The sequence below is a fragment of the Aedes albopictus genome, chromosome 2, assembly GCF_035046485.1.
Source record: "Aedes albopictus strain Foshan chromosome 2, AalbF5, whole genome shotgun sequence".
NCBI classification, from domain to species: domain Eukaryota; kingdom Metazoa; phylum Arthropoda; class Insecta; order Diptera; family Culicidae; genus Aedes; species Aedes albopictus.
The window spans coordinates 365,382,638-365,398,824 of record NC_085137.1 but is presented as its reverse complement, the minus strand read 5'-3'; the positions used below and the strand labels follow the sequence as shown (position 1 = coordinate 365,398,824).

Sequence of the window (16,187 nt, the reverse complement as noted above, 5' to 3'; positions counted from 1 at the left end):
TCGATAAGGTTTAGAATCAATCACGGGAGGGTACAAATAGCTGTCCATTTTACCCCAATTTGCCCTGATTTGTTGTCGCCTCATGAATGAATTGATTTCCCCCATTTGCTCCCATTGCCCATTGCCCCCATTTGTCCGGATTGATGGACTTTTGTTACTGAAACCAATGTAATCGAAAGGACAGTTAAAACATATGACTATGGTGGGGAATACAGGGTATAATAAGCATTAACCATAATCTTTATTTGTGGCAAATATGCGCACAACTGATTAAATGAGGCATCCTCAATATATATAATTTGGTGCTTTGAGACGCCCTATTTAATCAGTTTAGCGCACATTTGACATATTTGATAAAATGCTTATTATGCCCTTAATTCCCTATCAAAAGCTGAAATTATAAAAAAGTCATATATATGTCTTTTTGATAACATTGCACAATGGTCCGAGGACCAACATTAAGTGGAAAAAATTAATAACTCAAAAACCATCCAAGATAGAGTCTTCATGTCTTTTAGACATTTGCTCGTGAGTCCAAGCCGCGTTATATGCAAAAGTGTCCTAAACGCCAAATCTTAAAATACTTCATATTTCAGCACCTTACTTTTTTATTTCAAAAGATATCGAAATAAAATGTTCTGCAAAGTTGAAGAAGGTAAAAACCCCGACAACTTTCTCGAAGAGCAGTTTTTTCTATCTCTTCAATCTGAGGAGATATAACTTATTGAAGAAATAAAAAGTCCGAAATCGGTTTTTTTGTCATATGTCAAAAACTATCATTTTTTCAAGCCTACTATGTTCAGAGCAATTGTACATATTGCCAAAATACACATTTCGTCAGAAGACATCAAAGCTGTACGATGTTTCTATCAAAAGATATAAGTATTTTTGTACTTTTTTAAGCCAATTTTTCTAGCGTAACATTTGAAAAAGGCGCAAGTGAATCTTTAATTTTCTCCCACCACCGGATCTAGTATGACAAAAACTGCATTTTAACAAATTTTGGAGAGGGTGTTTTTTTGTTTTGCGTTTTAAATGTGATTTGACTATGACCGTATTTTAGGCATCAAATTCACGAAAAATGACATCCATAATGTCCGAGTTCAACATCTACTCGTGTTTCAAGATCACTTATCTTAAACATTCGAGTAGCGATGAACCCAATGTTGTCTTTTTTGTTTTGTTTTGTTCCTTTGTGTAAGTGAGCAAAAATATAAAACAAATTCCCTATAGTTTTTCGATTTCTTAATTCATCAGATATATGCATCTGGTGATCGAATGGGTGACAAAACGTCGAAAGACAAAACGTCGAATGCCAAAACGTCGAAAGGACAAAACGTCGAAGGGACAAAACGTCGAAAGGACAAAACGTCGAAAAGTGTGTAACTGTTCTCAGTTCAGTGTAGATTTTTTTTTTGAGATTTGTGTGGATCGATTTAATCCTGCTGATAGCCTGAGAGGGGTGGCAATACGGTAGATCCATCAAGATAGCAGGATGACGAACTAATTAACGGGGACACACTCATTATGTTTCATTAAATCGGGTTACTGCCCAAGCGCTGAAGGTCAATGATTCATTTTGCACTCTATGATGCTTCAGACCCGAGTTGAAACCACCAGCTGTGTAAAGATTATTGTGTGAATACTTGGCATTGTTGTGCTAGTACCATATTCTGGAATACCGGATGAATTGCGGAGAAGGACAGCCGTAACCAAACCAGACGCCCTTGAAGGAGTAATGCGCCCGATGATCCCCATCGCCACCCTAAAGGTGCCAAAGATCCGGCCGACGATAGCTAGAGGCCGCCATCGTAGCCACCCTGAAGGATGTTATGGCGTAATGCTGAAAATTTGTGGAAGGTGCCACTAGCATTGTGCCACTCGCAGTGTTACATTTGAACGCGATCAATTTGCGTTGAAGTTCAAAAACGGCACGCTACGATCAAACATATTTGAACATTGTTCAGTTCAAAATTTGGAACGCACGTAAGCTCGAAAGTAAACGCAACTTGAGCAAGAACTGCACCCGCAGAATGCCAACATGCCAACATGGTGCCCTGGTACCTGGTAAACTGAAATGGTCATGTTTCTACCATTTTTTCACCGATTCTAGCAATCTTGGGTCGATTTGATTCAGAAACTCACCCTCAATTGAGAGGGGGAACCGGTTCGGTCACAGTGGATTACCGGAAAATCCGGATTTCACTGTATGCCCGATGCCAAAATATCCCACTTCATTGTGGCGCATAGTTTTGCGCAACAACGCATGTATGCAGATGCGTCACAAAGTCCTAGGGCAGTACCTTGGTCAGAACGCACATAAGATTTGATAACACATCCAAGCTAAGTTCATTTTTGGCTCGGGTTTAGTTCAATTGCAACACTGGTGCCTGTAGAAGGGGCTCCAAATAAGTAAGAGAAGAAAAGGCCGGGAAATTCCGGGAATAAATAATGTTACATACCTACACTTAACGTGACGTGATGTGAGTTTTTATATACGACAGTGCGAATATTCCCTACCCGCGAAGAACTGGTCAAGAAACATGCCCACCCTGAGCTGTTGTTTCAGGAGCCTCAGGAAGGCTCCCCTCTGAATTAGTTGGCAGATACAAGTGAAAGAATGAGTATCCTCTAAAAGAATAAAGAACTCACTATTTGCTTAGATTACTCGTTTTCGACGTTTTCGACGTTTTGTCCTTTCGACGTTTTGCCCCTTTCGACGTTTTGGCATTCGACCTTTTGGCATTCGACGTTTTGACATTCGACGTTTTGTCTTTCGACGTTTTGTCCCTAAGCCCTGGTGATCGTATGCAAATTTTGAATTGAATTGTGGACCGTCCAGTTTTATATGTTTGACATATATTATGAAAGGCCTTTGATCCTAGGATAGGATGCGACACGTAGTCAGTCAATTTGAGACCAATTTGCTGTCAAACGGAGAACAGTCGCTGATTGGTCGAAATTGATATCCGTTTGCTGGGATCATATCGCTTTGTTGTTGGCTTGGCCGTGTTGCTAGTTTGTAGGTTTAGCATTTGATACCAATATTTAAAATCATTGTATTTTTTTTTATTCAAGCTTTATCGCCTCAAATATGTCAGCATTCAAAAGCAAATCAACCTAATGTGACTCCCATGGCTTGACACCGGTTAAAACCATTGCAATGGTTTTAACCGGTGTCAAGCCATGGGAGTCACATTAGGTTGATTTGCTTTTGAATGCTGACATATTTGAGGCGATAAAGCTTGAATAAAAAAAAATACAATGATTTTAAATATTGGTATCAAATGCTAAACCTACAAACTAGCAACACGGCCAAGCCAACAACAAAGCGATATGATCCCAGCAAACGGATATCAATTTCGACCAATCAGCGACTGGTCTCCGTTTGACAGCAAATTGGTCTCAAATTGACTGACTACGTGTCGCATCCTATCCTAGGATCAAAGGCCTTTCATAATATATGTCAAACATATAAAACTGGACGGTCCACAATTCAATTTAAAATTTGCATACGATCACCAGATGCATATATCTGATGAATTAAGAAATCGAAAAACTATAGGAAATTTGTATTATATTTTTGCTCACTTACACAAAGGAACAAAACAAAACAAAAAAGACAACATTGGGTTCATCGCTACTCGAATGTTTAAGATAAGTGATCTTGAAACACGAGTAGATGTTGAACTCGGACATTATGGATGTCATTTTTCGTGAATTTGATGCCTAAAATACGGTCATAATCAAATCACATTTAAAACGCAAAACAAAAAAACACCCTCTCCAAAATTTGTTAAAATGCAGTTTTTGTCATACTAGATCCGGTGGTGGGAGAAAATTAAAGATTCACTTGCGCCTTTTTCAAATGTTACGCTAGAAAAATTGGCTTAAAAAAGTACAAAAATACTTATATCTTTTGATAGAAACATCGTACAGCTTTGATGTCTTCTGACGAAATGTGTATTCTGGCAATATGTACAATTGCTCTGAACATAGTAGGCTTGAAAAAATGATAGTTTTTGACATATGACAAAAAAACCGATTTCGGACTTTTTATTTCTTCAATAAGTTATATCTCCTCAGATTGAAGAGATAGAAAAAACTGCTCTTCGAGAAAGTTGTCGGGGTTTTTACCTTCTTCAACTTTGCAGAACATTTTATTTCGATATCTTCTGAAATAAAGTTAGGTGCTGAAATATGAAGTATTTTAAGATTTGGCGTTTAGGACACTTTTGCATATAACGCGGCTTGGACTCACGAGCAAATGTCTAGAAGACATGAAGACTCTATCTTGGATGGTTTTTGAGTTATTAATTTTTTCCACTTAATGTTGGTCCTCGGACCATTGTGCATTGGTTTCAGTACCAATACTAATAAAAGAAATTATTTTTTTCATTACTTGACAAAAAATCGGGGCAAATTGATTTATTCATTACATGACAAAAATCAGGGAAAATTGGGGTTAAATAGACAGCTGATTATATTAATCCGGGAATGATTGTAGTATTATTCGATAAACCGCATTTGTATATATCAAAAAAAGATCCAGGGCTTCATGTTTTGTATCCAGCGACATTACAAAACCATACAAAATATGTTATTATCCAGCAGTTTTAGGGGCATGTAGGGTAAAATAGGAAAAATATCTTTCATATATGCGCATGATAACTTTTAGCTTCCAATTGCACCTAAAACTTATTTCAACGTTCCATAGCAGTATTTGTTTTTCATAAATACATTTTAAATCTCATTTTTCTCTGAAAATAGGGCAAAATGGGGCAAATGGGACCACTCTCGAAAATGATTTCGATGAAAAAGGATCTAGCGCTTTTTGTTTATGCCAAACAAATCAACTTCATGTCAGTAACATTAAAAATCCATTTATAATTAGGAAAAATTATTAATATCCGAGAGTTGTTGGGGCATATGGGGCAAAATAAGCATTTAAAAGGATCTTCCATGTATTCTTATGATTCCTATTAACTTCCAATTACACCTGCAGCTATTTTTAATTATCTACAGTCTTGTAAGTTATTTGAAAGTACATTTTGATTCTGTTTTTGTATGAAAAAAGGGCAAAATGGGGCAAAATGGACCACTTCCCGTGCCGTGCGGTGAATGAAATTAGCACCAATCGATTTCTCGTAATTTTTTACGTCAGAAACGGTCAACTTCACGTACCGAAACCAGCGGCGTTAAAAGATCCGTTTTTTGGGTCGATTTTTCCCACTGTGCAGTGGTTGGTTTCTAGAGTTGGTGTTTCTAAAGTTTTATTGGGAGCACCCACATACTCGCCGATCTACTGAAGGACCGCGGGTTCGGCATCGTCGCGCTGCAGGAGGTGTGTTGGACAGGATCCATGGTGCGAACGTTTAGAGGTAATCATACCATCTACCAGAGCTGCGGCAACACACGCGAGCTGGGAACAGCTTTCATCGTGATAGGCGATATGCATAAGCGCGTAATCGGTTGGTGGCCGATCGACGAAAGAATGTGCAGGTTGAGGATCAAGGGCCGATTCTTCAACTTCAGCATAATAAACGTGCACAGCCCACACTTCGGAAGCACTGATGATGACAAGAACGCATTTTACGCGCAGCTCGAACGCGAATACAAGCGCTGCCCAAGCCACGACGTCAAGATCATCATAGGAGATTTAAACGCTCAGGTAGGCCAGGAAGAGGAATTCAGACCGACGATTGGTAAGTTCAGCTCCCACCAGCAGACGAACGAAAACGCCCTACGCCTCATTGATTTCGCCGCCTCCAAAAACAGGGACATACGTAGCACATTTTTCCAACACAGCCTTCCTTATCGTTACACCTGGAGATCACCACAAGCTTAAATCGACATTCGACGTCAGGACCTATCGTTGCGCCAACATCGACTCCGACCACTATCTGGTGATGGTCAAACTACGCTCAAAACTTTCCGTCATCAAGAATGTACGGTACCGACGACCGCCACGGTACAACCTAGAGCGACTAAAACAACCGGATGTTGCCTCGGCATACGCGCAGAAACTCGAGGCCGCGTTGCCAGACGAGGGCGAGCTCGATGAGGCCCCTCTAGAGGACTGCTGGAGTACACTGAAAGCAGTTATCAACGACACAGCCGAGAGCACCATCGGATACGTGGAACGGAATCGACGGAACGAATGGTTCGACGAAGAGTGCAGATCGGTTATGGAGGAGAAGAACGCAGCGCGGGCTGCAGCAAGGGACACGAAAGAACGTGGAACGTTACAAACAGAAGCGGAAACAGCAGACCCGCCTCTTTCGGGAGAAAAAGCGCCGACTGAAAGAAGCAGAGTGCGAAGAAATGGAACAGCTGTGCCGTTCCCAAGAAACACGGAAGTTCTATCAGAAGCGCAACGCATCCCGAAACGGCTTCGTGCCGCGAGCCGAAATGTCCAGAACAGCACGGAGAAAAAATATTAGTAAACACAAACGAATTTCAGTTTGATTCAACCGGAATTTTAGGTTGAATTTGGCACAAACCAAATATTGGTTTGAATTTACTTATCGCGGTAGTTGAAACTAACCAAAGTTGGCAGTTGTAGATTTTGTCAATTTGCCGTTATTATCAACAAACTTTTGTTTGAAATTACCAATATGCCAGTTGTTTTATTTTGACAAGATAGAAAACAAACGATGTCGGTAGTTGTTTCAACTAATACTCACGGTTTGTCTTTACCAAATTTAAGTTTGATTTAACCGGAACTTCCGTTTGAAATAAACTAACGGGTTTGTTAAAATTTCTTTTGCTTTGCCCCTCTTTTTTTGTATTTGTATATGTCTACGAAAAACAAAAATTGTGGTTTGTTTTTTATTACAAATACATGAAACAGTCAACCCAAAGATTAGTAAAAACAAACCATGATGTTTGTAGAAAACAACAAATTTCCAAATTTGTTTCTACCGGAAAGGATTTTACTAACCAATATTAGAAACAACAAACAAGCCAGTTTGTTTCAACCGCCATTTTTAGTTTCGAAACAACAAATTTCTAGATTGAAATAACAAACAGCAAAGATAGAAAAACAACTAACAGATTTGTTGTTTCAAACCAGCCTAGTTTTTCTCCGTGAGCTGTGAGGGAAGTTAAGGATGCCAGTCATCAGCTCAAAACTAACAAAGCAGCTGGTAAGGATGGTATTGCAGCTGAACTCATCAAGATGGGTTCAGTAAAGTTGGCCACCTGTCTGTACCGGCTGACAGTCAGGATCTGGGAAACCGAACAGCTACCGGAGGAGTGGAAGGAAGGGGTAATCTGCCCCATTCACAAGAAAGGCGACCATGGAATGTGAGAACTTCAGAGCGATCACTATTTTGAATGCTGCCTATAAAGTGCTATCCCAGATCATCTTCCGTCGCCTGTCACCTAAAATAAATGAGTTCGTGGGAAATAATCAAGCTGGCTTCATCGACGGCCGGTCGACAACGGACCAGATCTTCACCATACGGTAAATCCTCCAGAAATGCCGTGAATACCAGGTCCCAACGCACCACCTGTTCATCGATTTCAAAGCTATGGATAATCCTGGAAAGCTGACTAGACTGATTACAGCAACATTGGACAGTCTGCAAAACTGCGTAAGGGTTTCGGGTGAACTACCCGAGCAAAGGCGGATAACAAAATGATAACAAGTTTTGTTACCTGGTTATTATTCGTTTGATAATTGAGTTTGTTATCATTTAGGTTGACTTAAGAGCCGACATAACAAAAATGATAACTCAAATTTACTCCACGAATACCAAAATGATAAGAAGGTAAGTTATCATTGAGTTCAAGTTGATAACTAGTTCTGTTTTTCAATATTTTATTCAATACTCCATTTAGTTATCAACATGAAAAAATACAGCTGATTGATAACAGGTTTTGTTAGCATCTGGTAATCATTCAGAGCTGCTTTATCGACCAAAACAGTAAAAATCTACTTTACCGACATTGTTAACAGTTGAAAAAAGTGTTTTATAATTATAACCCATGTTTTCAACTATTGCGCCTCCTAGTAGATAGCCCCTATACCAACGGGACTCAGTGAGAAGGAGAGTGGTTGAAGGCTACGCTTTCGTACTGCAGTCGCATTGAAGATGGAAAGCGGTTCTCATGCCTACTCTTCAACATCGCTCTGGAAGGTGTGATGCGACGAGCCGGGCTAAACAGCCGGGGAACGATTTTCACAAAATCCGGTCAATTTGTGTGCTTTGCGGACGACATGGACATTATCGCCAGAACATTTGGAACGGTGGCAGAGCTGTACACCCGCCTGAAACGCGAAGCAGCAAAGGTCCGACTGGTGGTGAATGCCTCAAAAACTAGGCGGAACCGAACACGACCGGATCAGTCTGGGTAGTAATGTTACGATAGACGGGGATACTTTCGCGGTAGTGGAGGAATTCGTCTACCTCGGATCCTTACTACGGCTGACAACAACGTGAGTCGTGAAATTCAAAGGCGCATCTTCAGCGGAAGACGGGCCTACTACGGGCTCCAGAAGAAGCTATGGTCTAAACAGATTCACCCACGCACCAAATGCACCATGTACAAAACGCTAATAAGACCGGTGGTCCTGTACGGGCACGAGACATGGACCATGCTCGAGGAAGACTTGCAAGCACTCGGAGTTTTCGAGCGACGCGTGCTAAGGACGATCTTCGGCGGTGTGCAGGAGAACGGTGTGTGGCGGAGAAGGATGAACCACGAACTCGCTGAACTTTACGGAGAACCAGCATCCAGAAGAATGCCGGACAACAACCCTGCAAAGTTGGTGTTCGCGAAAGATCCGGTTGGCACAAGAAGGCGGGGAGGGCAGAGAGCACGATGGGCGGACCAGGTGGAGCGTGACTTGGCGAGCATCGGGCGTGACCGAGGATGGAGAACGGTAGCCACGAATAGAGTATTATGGAGAAATATTGTTGATTCAGTTTTATCTTGAATTTGATGTAATACTAGGGGGATTAGGGGCATAATGGACACCCGGGGCGAAATGGACACCCCTGTTTTTGCCGAAACCGTTGACTTTTATGTAAAACTTTAAATGCATTAGTGTAAAGGAACAAGTCTTGATCCTATTTTTCAAAAGTACCATTAATATTGCTCCAAAATAACCAAAATATCATTGAAATTGAAATATGTTTTTCATATGGTGAAATTCTTATAATTTCGAAGCAGCAGCAAATAAGGTATTATGAGTGTTGGAGTGTGTCCACCATTAAAACAAGTGAATTGTTACCTTATCTACATGTATACGGAGATTTGGCAATGGATGAAGTGTTGTATTTTTGATCAAAATTTACTTAAAATAGCAATTTTAATGTTGTAGTCGATTCGGGGCGAAATGAACACCGACAATTACGAATGGATGTACGCGCATTGCATACTGTTAGGCGTTTTAAAGAGTTTGGAAAAAATCAATCCGATTATTTTAGCCTACAGTTTATTGAATTAACTTTGATGTTATGTAAACACGTCTAAGATGGAGTATTATATCTGTGGAATTGATCTCCGTAGCCAGATTACTTAACTGATCGATGTAATCAAAGAATTAGCATAAAACATGCAGGGGTGTCCATTATGCCCCGATGGGTGTCCATTTCGCCCCGTACCTTTCCTGCCAGCCTTAAAAAACACACGATTTAAAATTCGCTATTTCTTCACAATAAAGACGTTCTACCTGCTGTAAATGATTGGAGTACGTAGGAAACAAGTTAAAGTTGTAAGCCAACTGATAATATGTTAAATTTTCTTCGTTATACAGGTCTAACGTACTTATTTGCTTAGGGTGTCCATTATGCCCCTAATCCCCCTAAATAAATAAAAATATATTTCGTAAATCGAGAATTTAACATAAATGCATACTCTTCCTGATTTTCACGTACTTTTATATTAGCCCCTAAAATAAGCTTGCGAAAGCTCGCCTTTCAACAGATTTGCTGAAGTCGAGTTTTCTTGATAAATATCTAGTGAAATAGATGAGTAATACCTACTTTCCCACACCACATCACGCAGAACACTCTACAGGCTGTGAAAATTCAATCTTTTCAGTTGCCAGTTACCAATCCACTGTCCTAGTTGCTATATCTAGTTCCCATTCCGCAATCCGCGGTAAATTCGATAGAGGACAAATTAGGGGATTGCCTGGCGTTAGCCATGTCCATGACATTCCCGCTACATGCGATCGAAGTGAACAAGTGCTTCTTAAAAGACACGGACACGTTCAGTACTTCCAGTGAGCTATTCGCTCTTTGAAGGAAGCACGACACTAGACAGCGGACTAGCATGCAACGCCCAGTGGCACAGCCGAAAACTTTTCCTGACAGCTGCGGCGGGAATCGAACCCGCGCTCCTAGTACGATGCGACTAAATGCTTGGTGACACTAGCCGCACGACCACGAAGCCACATCTGCAAGTAGGCCAAGGTTTCTCGTCCTCCTTCCGCTTCCTTCCGAACAACAGCGCACATTTTTGTTCATGCACCGCTGCTGATGGCGCTGATGCCTGGATGTGGTGGTCTGGTATTCAATTTTTCTTCCTATTCCGTCGCACGGACCGTCGCGTCGTCGGCGTCGTTGCTGTTTCTTACCGCCCTAGTTCGAGGGGATTGTGTTATTTTTTGCGCAACGGAAAACTAAACTCAAATCGAATGGCGGTGACGTGTTAGGTTGTCGTCAAATAAATAATATGTAGGTACCATGCGCTTCTTCCGCCAGCACTCGGTTTGTTTTCCTTTATCGACGTTCTAGAGAGGAGCGTCATGCTTTGTGTTTCTTCTAATATATTTTATGTGATTATGGCAGCGCACCATCAGGATGATGCGCAAAAAGTGTGCACCTTACCTTTCTCCCGCGCGACATAGTCACTCACTGCTGCGATCCAATTTACCTGCCAAGGTCACCAGCAGTGTGGAAACGAGAACAAAGCGATTATATTATTGACAATTTTCAGATTCCCTTGTGATTACCACTCGGATGGCAGAGTTTGGTGGAGCAAAATCAAGGTTAGGGTGTCACATGGTCATTCTTTATCTGCGAAATGGATTTAAATTTACGTGAGGTCTTTTTTATGGCTTTCCATTTGCAGGGAAAATTTAACTTACACTTGGAACTTTTGTTTTGTTTCTACGTAGGAGGATTAGGGGCATAATGGACACCCGGGGCGAAATGGACACCCCTGTTTTTGCCGAAACCATTGACTTTTATTGCATAAGTGTAAAGGAACAAGTCGTTGTTCTATTTTTCAAAAGTACCATTTATATTTCTTAAAAATTGAAATTGAAGTATGTTTTTCACATGATGGATTTCATATAATTTCGAAGCAGCAGCAAATAAGGTATAAGGTATAGTGTTTGAGTGTGTTCACCATTAAAACAAGTGAATTGTTATCTACATGTATACGCAGATTTAGCAATAGATGAAGTACTATATTTTTGATCAGAACTTACTCAAAATCAGTGTTGGTAAAAACTCAAATTCTCAAAACTCATGGTTGAGTTTTTTCACGCGCGATTCTTGACTCGCCAAACTCACCGCCGAAAAAATCAAGCATGAGTTGACTCATGATTTTACTCATTTGTTTATTTCTCGGTCTGCTTATTGTTTACAACAAAGTGTTGACGGTTGCATGACATAATGAGATGATATCTTACATCTAATAACATTAAATGTCGTTTAAATTGATATGGATTCGTTTTACAAGCAAACGAGTTTCCGGCGCTTGACTCGCGAGAGCGAGATTTCGCATGAAAATCTCGCGCGTGAGAAAATTATTCAGAACAGCGCGCGAGTTTGCTCACGCAAGAGTGGTTCATGAGTGAGACTTGAGTGTGATTTTACCAACACTGCTCAAAATAGCAATTTCAATGTTGAGTCGACTGGCAACACTGGCATTTATGAATGGATGTACGCGTGTTAGGCGTTTTAAAAAGTTTGAAAAACATCAATCCGATTATTTTAGCCTAACATTTATTTAATTAACTTTGATGTTATGTAAACTCCTCTAAGATGGAGTATTATATCTGTGGTATTGATTTCCGTAGGCAAATTACTTAACTGGTCGATATTATCAAAGATACGGCATAAAATATGCAGGGGTGTCCATTATGTCCCGATTAGAGGTGTGCGCCGCCGCGTCACGCCGGCACCGCCGCCGATTTTCGGTTCACGCCGCCGCCGCCGATTATTTTTCGGCGTGCCGCCGAACTCCAATTTTCTACGCCGATCTCAAAAACGCATTGATACATTAAATTATTTCTTGATTTATATTTCATTACAATATTTCAAGCAATTGGAGTCATCTGAATACATAGCAGTTTTCTGCGGTGGTTTAGTATTTTGTTCCAAATTTATGACAGTTCTAAAAATTTGGAACGCTAAAATAGGGCAAATTACGCTCAGTTACACTGGTAGTTGTTTTAAATTTTAAACTTCGCATGTCGCGCCAACATGCGCCAACTTCGTTTTCCGTATTGAAGACTGCGTAGTCGTTTAATGCCTGCAATGTTTTGAAAGTTAAAGCCCTTTGAATTAAATCGAGTTCACGAAGATACCAGGGGTTCCAGAAGATAACCGATGGCTGAAGAAAGAATCTAGGGATTTCGAAGATTGGAGAAAATGCTAGTGATTCTGAAGAAAATGTTTTTGTCGTGTTCATCTCCAGAAGAGATGAAATTTCTCCACCAACTCTTTTGACTCTACCAGCAGTTTCACCAAGAATTCCACTAGAGGTTCCTCCGGGAACTCTAGAAGGTCCGTCGGGAATTCTGAGGGTTTCCTCCGAAACATCCTCTAGGAGTTTCTCCAGGCATTGCTACAGAAGTATTACTGGGACTTTTTGTAGTAAGTACTTCTTCTAGAAATTCCTCTAAGAGTTACTCCGGGTATTCTGTTATGAGATCCTCCGGGAATTGCTGTAGAAGTTCCTCCTGGAAATTCCTTTAGGAGCTCGTCCGGCAATTCCTCTAGGAGTCCCTCCGCGATTCCTCTACGAGTTCTTCAATGAGTTCATCCGGGAATTCCTTAACGAATTTTTACGGGAATTTCTTCAAGAGTTCATAAAAATTACACTGGAAATACCAGAAGTTTCCTCCGATAATTCCTCTAGGAGCGTCTCCTGTAATTCCTCTAAAAGTTGTTCCGGGATTTTTTCTGGGAGTTCTCCGACAATTTCTGTAGCAGCTCCTCCTGGATTTCTTCCAGGAGTTTCTTTATGAGTTCTTCCGGGAATTCTTCCGGAAGTTTCTCCGAACATTCTTCTAGACGCTCCTGTGAGAATTTCTCTAGGATTTTCTCCAAGAATTCTCCTGGGAATTCTTCTACGAGTTCCTTCGGGGATTCCTTACCTATATTTTTTCGGGAATTACACTAAGAATTTCACCGTGACTTTCTCTAAAAGTTCTTCCGGAAATTTCTTTAGGAGTATTTCCGGGAATTCAAATATCTTCCAGAACACCTTCACAAGTTTTACCAGGAATAAGTTGTCCAGGCAATTTCACTACGAGTTGCTTTATAGTTTTTTTTTCTAGAAGTTGCACTGGGTATGCCAGAAGTTTCCTCCGAGAATTCCTTTAAGAATTCCCCTGGAAGTTCCTCTAGAAGTTCTTCCGGAAATGCCTCAAAAGTTCCGGGAATACATCCAGGAGTTTTCCCGAACGTTCCTCTAGAAGTTCTCCCAGGAATTTCTCTAGAAGTATCTGAGCTCATCCGGGAATTCCTGAACGAATTCTCCAGGATTTCACGAATTTCTTGGGAATTCTTCTAGAAGTTCCATTGAGAATTTATCTAGACCTTCTCTCAGGAATTTATGTGGGAGTTTATCCGAGAATTTCTTTGGGAGTACCTCCGGGAATTCATTTTAAAGTTCATCCGGGAACTCATCTGGGAATACCTCTAGTAATTGCTCTGCGAGTTCCTTCTTCAATTCCTTTCCGAATTTCTTCGGCAATTTCTCTAGGAGTTCTTCTGAAAATTCCTCCGAAAGCTCCTCCGGCAATTACTTTACTAGTTGCTATAAAAATATTTCTGGGAGTTGCACAAAGAATACCCGGAGTTTCCTCCGAGAATTCTTCTAAGAGTTTCTCCGTGAATTTCACTGAGAGTTCCTTCGGCAAATTCTCTAAGAATTCTTCTAAGATTTGTTTCCGGAATTCTTCCAGGAGTTTTCCCAAACGTTCTTCAGGGAATTATTTTAGATGTTCTTTTGGAAATTCGTTTAGGAGTTCATCCGGGAATTCCTCTAGGTGTACCTACGGGAATGCCTCTACGAGTTCCTCCGAAAATTCCTTTAAGAGTTTATTTGCAAATTGCTCTAGGAGTTTCGCCGGGAATTCCTCTAGAATTTCTTTCGTGAATTCCTTTTTACGTTGTCATTCTTGATATTATTTTGGGCAGCTGATTGATGATTTACAATAACAATTATTTCAATAAATTTTCAAAAACATGTGAAAATAAAAAAAATAACTAAACCGTAACTATAAACCTGTCATTGCATCTTCAACATGATGAGTAACTAAAAAATAAACCACTGATATTGATTAACGCATTTAACAAAAATTTAAAAAATATGACCACGCCGTTTCACGCCGCCACCGCCGCCGCCGAAAATTCATTCGGCGTCACGCCGATCACGCCGCCGCCGCCGCCGGTCAAAAAAATGCAAAAGGCCGCCACCGACTGCCCAAGTAACACACTTGTCACGGAAGAGTCACGGCGGCGCAGGTTTACTCCTTTATACTCAGTACCTTGATCAGTTAGAATGGCACGCATTGGGCCGTACACTAAAATGCAATGTTCGACTATTGCTCTGGCTATTGTTTGGGCAGATTTATCTGGGATTGGAACTATTACGATGAATTTGCTAAGGTCACATTATTGCAGCGTAACTGCATATCTGTTACCTTTTTCTGAAATAGTGAAAGGTCCAACTGTATCTATTGATACCACGTCGAATACTTCTAGATTGAGTTTAAATAAGGGCGAAAGTAACATGAGAGAGTTCTCTTCATCGACTCTCTCTTCTGCAAATTAAAGTGACAAGATGCAAATTCAATCGAACTTTTTTACACTTAGACGCTAGATTGCATCACAACCTAGCGATTTATGACCAAAAAGTTCAACAATACTTGCATCTTGTCACTTTAATTTGAAGAAGAGAGAGTCGATGAAGAGAGCTCTCTCATGTTACTTTCGCCCTTATTTAAACTCAATCTAGACTTTAGTGGGAGTAGAAGTTACTACGAATTTTTGTTTAACGGATGAAAAATGCTTGTATTCCTTACACTGCTCGCATGATTTTACAAATTTTGATATTGTATATTTCATGTTACGCCATGTATACATGTTTTTCAATTTTTTGTATAGTCTAGCAATTCCAACATGTCCTCCAGTTGGTAGACTATGATTTTTATTAATTATTTGTTGTATTTCGTGCATATTTGTTATATGTTGAGGTGGATTGTAAAGAATAATAGAAATTTTATCTAGAACTTTATTACCTATTGATATAAAATCAGTGATGCTTATGAAATTAAAGATTACATCGCTGGTTGATATAGCGACGTTTTCTTTACTTATACTTATTTGATTGTGTTGTTTTAGTATTTTGAGGGTACCCTTCTCAATGGTTCTAAATATGTTTGGTAATTCTGTCAGATTCAATTTTAGTCCTAACGCTAGAGTTAGACCGTTGAAGTTCCTATAGATAACTGATGGCTGAGAAAAGAATCTAGGGATTCCGAAGATTTAAGAAAATGCTGGTGATTCTGAAAAAAAGTTGTTTTTGTGTTCATCTTCAGAAGAGATGAAATTTCTCCAGCAACTCTTCTGAGGATTCTTCCACCAGTTTCGCCAAGCATTTCACTAAGAGTTCCTCCGGGAACTGTTGAAGGTCCTTCGGGAAATCCGAGGGTTTCCTCCGAGATATCCTCTAGGAGTTTCTTCGGGCATTGCTACAGAAGTTTCACTTTTTGTAGTACTTCCTCTAGAAACTCCTCTAAGAGTTACTCCGGGTATTCTTTTAGGAAATCCTTCAGGATTATCTAGAAGTCTAGAAGTTTTTCCTGGGAATTTCTTAAGGAGATCATCCGGCAATTCCTCTAGGACAGAGGGACGAATGACCACTAGGTAAAGTCCCTCTTCAAATACACACACAATTCCTCCACGAGTTCTTCAATGAGTTCATCCGGG

General features: G+C 40.3%; 1 long non-coding RNA gene across 1 annotated transcript; it reads left to right on the top strand.

Annotated features, from left to right (window-relative positions):
* The first annotated feature begins 433 nt into the window (after positions 1-433).
* LOC134287258 (uncharacterized) lies at positions 434-1,915 on the top strand. Its single transcript, XR_009997161.1, has 2 exons — positions 434-1,771; positions 1,816-1,915. It is a non-coding gene; the product is annotated as an uncharacterized LOC134287258 (long non-coding RNA).
* Positions 1,916-16,187: the final 14,272 nt, after the last annotated feature.